Raw genomic sequence first — 9,043 nt, 5'->3', positions numbered from 1 at the left:
CCTCTTTAACAAATGGTGCTGGGAGAACTGGACAGCAACATGCAGAAGGTTGAAACTAGACCACTTTCTCACACCATTCACAAAAATAAACTCAAAATGGATAAAGGACCTAAATGTGAGACAGGAAACCATCAAAACCTTAGAGGAGAAAGCAGGAAAAGACCTCTCTGACCTCAGCCGTAGCAATCTCTTACTCGACACATCCCCAAAGGCAAGGGAATTAAAAGCAAAAGTGAATTACTGGGACCTTATGAAGATAAAAAGCTTCTGCACAGCAAAGGAAACAACCAACAAAACTAAAAGGCAACCAACGGAATGGGAAAAGATATTTGCAAATGACATATCGGACAAAGGGCTAGTATCCAAAATCTATAAAGAGCTCACCAAACTCCACACCCGAAAAACAAATAACCCAGTGAAGAAATGGGCAGAAAACATGAATAGACACTTCTCTAAAGAAGACATCCGGATGGCCAACAGGCACATGCAAAGATGTTCAGCGTCGCTCCTTATCAGGGAAATACAAATCAAAACCACACTCAGCTATCACCTCACGCCAGTCACAGTGGCCAAAATGAACAAATCAGGAGACTATAGATGCTGGAGAGGATGTGGAGAAACGGGAACCCTCTTGCACTGTTGGTGGGAATGCAAATTGGTGCAGCCGCTCTGGAAAGCAGTGTGGAGGTTCCTCAGAAAATTAAAAATAGACCTACCCTATGACCCAGCAATAGCACTGCTAGGAATTTATCCAAGGGATACAGGAGCACTGATGCATAGGGCCACTTGTACCCCAATGTTCATAGCAGCACTCTCAACAATAGCCAAATGATGGAAAGAGCCTAAATGTCCATCAACTGATGAATGGATAAAGAAATTGTGGTTTATATACACAATGGAATATTACGTGGCAATGAGAAAAAATGAAATATGGCCTTTTGTAGCAACGTGGATGGAACTGGAGAGTGTGATGCTAAGTGAAATAAGCCATACAGAGAAAGACAGATACCATATGGTCTCACTCTTATGTGGATCCTGAGAAACTTAACAGGAACCCATGGGGGAGGGGAAGGAAAAAAAAAAAAAAGAGGTTAGAATGGGAGAGAGCCAAAGCATAAGAGACTGTTAAAAACTGAGAACAAACTGAGGGTTGATGGGGGGTGGGAGGGAGGAGAGGGTGGGTGATGGGTATTGAGGAGGGCACCTTTTGGGATGAGCACTGGGTGTTGTATGGAAACCAATTTGTCAATAAATTTCAGAAAAAAAAAAAAAAGAATATTATTTGGAAAGGCTTTCATTTTATTTCAGCTAACAGGTGTGTGTAAAATGGCAACCGAATATTACAATTGTATATGCAGTTTGAAATTGTTCCAAAGTGTTTTTAAACGGGACCAAGTATTTTCCAAAGGCCTTTTAAAAGTGATTGTTAGGGGCACCTAGGTGGTTCAGTTGGTTAAGCATCCCACCCCTGATTTCAGTTCAGGTTATGATTTCACGGATTCATGAGATTCAGCCCCATATCAGGCTCTGTGTTAACAGCCCAGGATTCTCTCTCTCCCTCTCTCTCAGCCCCTCCTCCCATAGTGCTTGTGCTCTCTTTCTCTCTCTCCCAAAATAAATAAATAAACTTAAAAAAATAATAAAATAAAAGTGATTGTTAAATTTCTAGATTGCAAATAGTAAAATAATAATTTTGTAAAGTGGAATTTGAGGCCTATGAAAAATCAAGTGTTTTCATTTCTGACTTCAATAAATTAAACATTGGTGTTAAAAAAATTAACCTAATACATATTATTTTCAGAATATGAAGACCACCTTGAGAATTCATGCTCAAACATGCACATACAAACATAGCTTCAAACCTCACATTTTACATTGCATTGTAGGATAGTTTAGAGGCAGTAACTATTTCTTCTTTGACGTTATCCTTAGTTTCTACCCCACTATCTTCCTGCTTGATATTCAGTGTCTTCCTTCTTGTTGATGCTAAATGAATGAAGCTCCCAAAATGCTGGCTGGCAAGCTCTTCAGTATGGTACTACTATGGCCTTGCACACCTATTTGTCCTGTCTCTGCTCTGACTCTGGGTTGGAAAGAGGAACTGATATCTTTACTTTCTCCTACATCATTGGGAGCACTGTTCTTCCCAATATGTAAAGCATAGGCTTTATGCATCCTGCTTTATGCAACTTTGCATTTCCAGTATCTGGGGACTTTAAAGATTGCCCGTAAATTTCAACCAAAAATCCATAGGAAATTGGGCCTTGACCATCTACCATGCTATCTCAGAGTTTGTAATACAGGTATGAAGATTTATTGTGGCAATGGGCCATACATCTAGTAAGCTAATCTCTTTATTACTTTCTGCTAAAACAGAACAAACTAAATCAAATTGTCTTCTCCATAAGAGCTCTAAGATTTTGGAAAAAATACAGCTGACGTCCCCTGAATCTATACTCTTGGCTAAAAAATCAAAGAATACTGTTTCCATTCCTTACATTGTTGCTCTTACCATTGTTTCCTTGAGCTACACCTAGGATGAAATCAGAAAAGTAGTTTCTGATCAATACAATGGGACTCTCACCTTCTGTGAACTGGACACTATTTCTTTTAATGCAGCCTAAGATGGCAGCAGATGAGATGTGGCATTAAGCACTGCCAGATGTTTTGTGGTTTATATTCTGAGAGTCATCCCTGCAACTCATGTAATTCTGAACAGAGGTGTAGGTCATAGTTCCTATGTGTCCTTAGAGGTTTCTATTTTCACCCCAAATCAATGACAATCATGGCAGCTGACTACCTGGTCTATATCGTCAGTCTGAGAAAATACCTTTCCTTTCTTTTATATTATTTTTTTAAATTTTTTGAAGTTTATTCATTTACTTTGAGAAACAGAGACAGCAAGCAGGGAAAGGGCAGAGAGAGGGAGAGAGAGAGAATGCAAAGCAGGCTCCCAACTGTTAGCATGGAGCCCAACACAAGGCTCAAACTCACAAACCGCGAGATCATGACCTGAGCTGAAACCAAGAGTCAGATGCTTAACTGACTGAACTACCCAGGAACCCCTCCTTTGTCTCATGTTAAACAATGATAATTTCTTACGTTATAACTTCTAAAATTATCTGTTTCCCCTTATACACAGGACCTTAGCTAGGTACTATTTTTATATGAGCCAATACCTTTTTCTAAATATGTTATCTGAAAGATGAACTCTTAGGACAAATGCCCTTGGCAAAAACAGACATATTAATTCTTTAAAACAACTATCTCTTTAGCTCTATCCAAAGTAAAAACATATGTGGGAAAAATACTGATTTTACTTACTTGTAAATTATGTTAATATCTAATTGGCTGGAAAAGCAAAAAGCCACCTTAAAATTACACATCTTAGCTGTATTAACTATAAATCTGATAGTTTCAAGATGATGTCTAAAAATTTTCCTGAGAGTCTTTCATAAAGTTACTTATCATAAATTACTAAAAATACTGGCAAAAGGTATGATTTAATTTATCTCCTACTTTCTACCCCTCTGCTACAAAGCAGGATGGTGACTGTCTTAGCACTGTCAAAAGAATGCAGAGTATAGACATTATATGATTCTAAGAATACAGTAAAATAGTCTGAGTAACTTTTTTGGATAATAATATTATCAAATTTTTATGTAATTGTACTCAGTACAAAATATGAGATTCATTTTCCTACAAGGTCAATTAAATATGCAATTAAAAGTTATTCCCACATGTCTTCCTCCCAAGGCTGTCAGTGCAAATTCTCCAGGGTCATCATCTCTCCACCAATTTGTACATTGTACAGAATCAGTCATGCAAACTGTGTTCCAAATGGCTTTAAAATATTAAAAGTTCCATTTTACAATTTCTTCTGCTCAGTGATCAGTGTGGTGAATCTCCTTCATCTTGATCAAGGTCATAAAGTTTTTTATTCTTCCAAGTGCCTGATCTTGTGGGTTGTAGCAGGAGGAAAGAATGAAGGGGAGAGAGCAGGTCATGAAAAAGAAACAGTGCAATCAGCATCAGGAAAGAGATGATATTTAAGAATAATTAAACAAAGTTCCTCTCATTCTGGATGTTTCTTTCTACCTTTTGTAACTTATTCAGCCAGATGGCCATTGTTCATGACTCAAAAGAAATGAAAAAAGGGCACCTAAAAATAATCAAATTTTGTCTTTATAATTTCAAACATCTAGGTTCAGAGGATAGGAATAACTTTTATTCAGAGTCAATATATTTGGGAGAAGTTATGATCAGTAGAAAAAATTTAATAGTTTCCCTACTACCTTCCCATTCTTCCAAAGTGAAAAAAAATTCCCTGATTTGGGGAAGGCTAGTGATAGAGGAAGGGCAAAGAGGGGGAAAGGTTTGTGAGGGATTGAAAATTAGGATGTAAGGACCCATTCTGGAATGAACAGTAGGCAGGAACAGAAACTAGTAAAAACTACCAACCTCAGAGTCTATTTAGTTATTTTACTCTTGGTAAATGGTGAAGATTTAAAATCAACTCCATGGGATGAGACAGCCTTAAGTAAAACCTTCCATTCTAAATTTTATCAGGCAAAATTTAGAACTATAAGGAGTAATTCAAAGTGGAAAAAGATAACACATGTATCTCAGAAACCATGAATTCAAAGAACTGGGTGAAGGATGCAATAAACCCAACATTGGCCTTAGGCTAATACATCAATTATATATGCACCCAGATGAGGGAAATAAAATTTATTTTCAAGCATTTGTAGAAATTTGCACAAATATGAATAAAAGCAAAAATAAAGTTTAAAGTTTCCCCAAATCTATCATGCAAGAGTCACAAACAACAAAAAAGTAATATAATATTAGAAAAATAAATGTCAAAAAGCACACTAACCCAAATATCTCAAAAAATAAATTCACAATTTTGAATATTTTTTAGGAAAAAGTGGAAATAAAATGTAAATTAAAAAATTTTTGTAAAAAAGGAAAACATAATAAACCACACTGCAATTCACACCTGAGTGTTTCAGCTAAAGCAGTAACAAAAGGGAGATATATAGCCCCAACTGCATTTATAAGAACACTACCAGGCCTGAAAAAAATGAATTAAGATTTCATTGCAAGAAGGTAGAAAAAGAACAAGAAAATAAAACACTCTAAATAGAAGAAAATAATAATTATTAAACAAAATAATAAAACAAAAAACTTCATGGATTCAATCAACAGTTACATAATTTTTTTAAATAATAAAAAAGACAAAACTAACCAGTGTGATTTTATTTTCAAAGAGAATGAAGATGTGAATAAACAACATCAGCAATGAAAAATGGGTAACTAATTATTAAGTAACTTACCAGTTAAGATTAAATACCATACATTAGACCCAGCAATCCCACTTTTGGGTGTACATCCAAAAGAAACTAAATCAGTATTTTGAAGAGATTTTTTCACTCCCATGTTCATTGCAACACAATTCACAATAGCCAACATACAGAAACAACCTAAATGTTTATCAATGGATGAATGGCTAAAGAAAACGTAGTGTGTGTGTATGTAACGGAATATTATTCAGCCATAAAAAAGAAGGAAATCCTGCCAGCTGTGACAATATGGATGAACCTGGAATAGTTAATGCTAAATGAAATAATACAGACACAGAAAGATAAATACTGTATGTACTTAACCATATGTGGAATCTAAACAAAACCAAACCAAAGTCAAACTCATAGAAACAGTAGAATGGTGATCACCACAGACTAGATAGGGGGGAAAATGGGAGATGCTAATCAAAGAAAGGGTCAAACTTTCAGTTATAAGGTGAATAAGTACTCGTGCTCACTTTGGCAGCACATATACTAAAATTGGATGAGTACAGAGAACATAAGTGTGACCCCTGTGCAAAGATGACATGCAAATTCATGAAGTGTTCCATATCTTTTCACTTTCTTACACCATACACAAAAATAAATTCAAAATGGATGAAAGACCTATATGTGAGATCATAAACCATCAAAATCCTCAAGGAGAACATAGGCAGTAACCTCCTTGACATTAGCCACAGCAACTTCTTACTAGATATGTCTCTGGAGGCAAGGGAAATAAAAGCAAAAATCAACTATTGGAACTTCATCAAGATAAAAAGCTTCTGCACAGCAAAGAAAACAATCAACAAAACTAAAAGGCAACCTTCAGAATGAGAGAAGTTATTTGCAAGTGACATATCGGATAAAGGATTAGTATCCAAAATCCATAAAGAACTTACCAAACTCAACATCCATAAAACAAATAATCCAGTGAAGAAATGGGCAGAAGACATGGATAGACATTTTTCCATAGAAGACATACATGTGGCTAACAGACATGTGAAAAGATGCTCAACATCATTCATCATCAGGGAAATACAAATCAAAACTACAATGAGATATCACGTCAGAAAGGACAGGAAATAACAAATGTCGGCAAGGATAGGGAGAAAAGGGAACCCTCTTACTGCTGGTGGGAATGCAAACTGGTGCAGCCACTCTGGAAAATAGTACGGAGGTTCCTCAAAAAGTTAAAAATAGAAATATACCCCACGGGACACATGTACCTCAATGTTTATACCAGCATCATCAACAATAGCCGAATTATGGAAAGAGCCCAATGTCCATCAATTGATGAATACACACACACACACACACACACACACACTTGAATATTACTCAGCCATCAAAAAGAATGAAATCTTGGGGCGCCTGGGTGGCGCAGTCGGTTAAGCGTCCGACTTCAGCCAGGTCACACTCTCGCAGTCCGTGAGTTCGAGCCCCGCTTCGGGCTCTGGGCTGATGGCTCAGAGCCTGGAGCCTGTTTCCGATTCTGTGTCTCCCTCTCTCTCTGCCCCTCCCCCGTTCATGCTCTGTCTCTCTCTGTCCCAAAAATAAATAAAAACGTTGAAAAAAATTTTTTTAAAAGAATGAAATCTTGCCATTTGCAACAACATGGATGGAGCTAGAATGTATTATAGAAGCAAAATAAGTCAGAGAAAGCTGAATATCATATGATTTCACTCGTGTGGAATTTAAGAAATGAAACAATTAACATAGGGGGAAAAAGAGAGAGAGAGAGAGAGAGAGGCAAGTCATAAAACATAGTCAACTATAGAGAACAGACTGAGGGTTGCTGGAGGGGAGATGAGTTAAATAGGTGATGGGTATTAAAGAAGGCACTAATTGTGATGAGCACTGGGTGTTATATGTAAGTGATGAATCACTGAATTCTACCCTTAAAAGTAATATTACACTATATGTCAAATAACTGGAATTTAAATTAAAACTTGAAATGAAACAAAAAAAAGATAAGTAAGTTCTGGGACCTAATGTACAACATAGTGACTATACTTAATAAACTGTATACTAGACTTAAAATTTGTTAAGAATAGAGCCTAAGCATTCTCACTATGCACATGCAGAAATAAAGGTAACTATATAAAGTGAACAATATGTTAATTAATTTGATTAAGTGGTAATCATTTCATAATATATGCATATATCAAGTAATCACATTTTATACTTTAAACATATACAATTTATTCATATTTATGCCTAAATAAAGCTGGAAGAAAAGACTAAATAAAGGTAAACAAAAGACAGTGATCAACATAATAGAAACACATATGAAAATCTAGATAACATGAAAAAATTCTAGGGAAATATAAACCAGCAAAAGTGGCCTATCATGAAAAAAAATCATAAAATCGAAGAAAGAGTAGTTAAATTTTTAGAACCACAAAGATATCAGGACCTACTAAATTTTTTAAGCCATTTTGAATTGTACAAAAATATAAAAACTGTTCTGATATATAGAACAGAAAATAGACAATTTTTAATTTTCTGAGCTTAGTAATATCTGGGGCCCCATGACAGAAAAGTACAAGAAAGCAAAAACATGTATTAACTACACTTATAAACACAGAAGCAAAATTCAAAGAGTATCAGCAAATCACAATCAACACTTCACTGTAATGACCTCATGACCAATAGTTTAATCACAAAATTGCAAGGGCAGCACAATTTAAGAAAATTTACCAACAAAGTTGTCACCAAAATAATCTATCTAAATGAGAAAAAACATAATCAAGTTAATATGTATCAATACAATATCTAGAAATCATTCATGATAAAAAAAAACTCTTGGCAAATAGCTGTCATAAATGTATCTACCAGATATGTATAACAAATACCTGTACAGCATAAGATGCAAAGTCTAAAATAATTTACATTAAATTCAGAAATTAAATAAGTCATCTCTTATCACCACTACTAATCAAAATTGTCCTAAAGGTTCTAGCCACTGAAAAAGATAAGAGGAAAAAATAAACGGAGTATATATGCAGAAGTTGGAAGATCTGAAGTAAAATATTTTCAGCAGATATGATCATCTATATAATCAATACAAGATAACCAGCCAACAAACAAGTAAAACTAAAGTGGAAATTTCACAGTGCCCAAATACAAGATCAACACAGAAAACACAACAATTAATAGCTACTCTGTATAGCAACAATGAGACATTAAAAAAAAAAAACTAATTCAGGACTATGAAATTTGGAACGCATACATTTGGATGGATTTGAATCAAGCTGGAAACTACGAACTTTAAAATTACCTGAAGTCACGTTTGGTAAACAAAACCTCCTTTCCTGTCTGCAATCTAAGGAAGCCAGCCCTTCCTCCTAAATAAATAAATAAATAAATAATAACGCGACTTCCAGGCAGGGCTTTTGCCCTGATGCAGCGAGCGTCCTTTTTTGGTTCTGGTTCGTCTGAGAAACCCAGCTGGAAGCTCTAGGCAGAGGCTGTTTCACGACTGTTATTTGCACAACCGAACAGAAGCCATTTTTGACATTAGGGACTACCTCTGTGCTTTATAGGAGACCTAGCTTTAGTTTTGTGTGGTGTTCTTTTGTGTGAAGATTTGGTGTCCCTGAGCGTGGCATAGACAATCTTACCCCTCGTGTTTGCTCACACCCGCTAAGGCTTGTCCGCTGAAGTGCACCTGCTGAGGCGCACCCTCTTGGGGC

The 9,043-nt window shown here is 35.9% G+C and overlaps 1 non-coding gene across 1 annotated transcript; it reads left to right on the top strand.

Annotated features, from left to right (window-relative positions):
• The first annotated feature begins 5,816 nt into the window (after nt 1-5,816).
• On the top strand, nt 5,817-5,923 carry LOC122478086. The gene has a single exon (XR_006295850.1). It is a non-coding gene; the product is annotated as a U6 spliceosomal RNA (small nuclear RNA).
• Nucleotides 5,924-9,043: the final 3,120 nt, after the last annotated feature.

Source organism: Prionailurus bengalensis, chromosome X (genome assembly GCF_016509475.1).
Source record: "Prionailurus bengalensis isolate Pbe53 chromosome X, Fcat_Pben_1.1_paternal_pri, whole genome shotgun sequence".
Taxonomy (NCBI): domain Eukaryota; kingdom Metazoa; phylum Chordata; class Mammalia; order Carnivora; family Felidae; genus Prionailurus; species Prionailurus bengalensis.
Note: the sequence above shows the minus strand (reverse complement) of the source record. Positions and strands in the feature narration are given on the sequence as shown.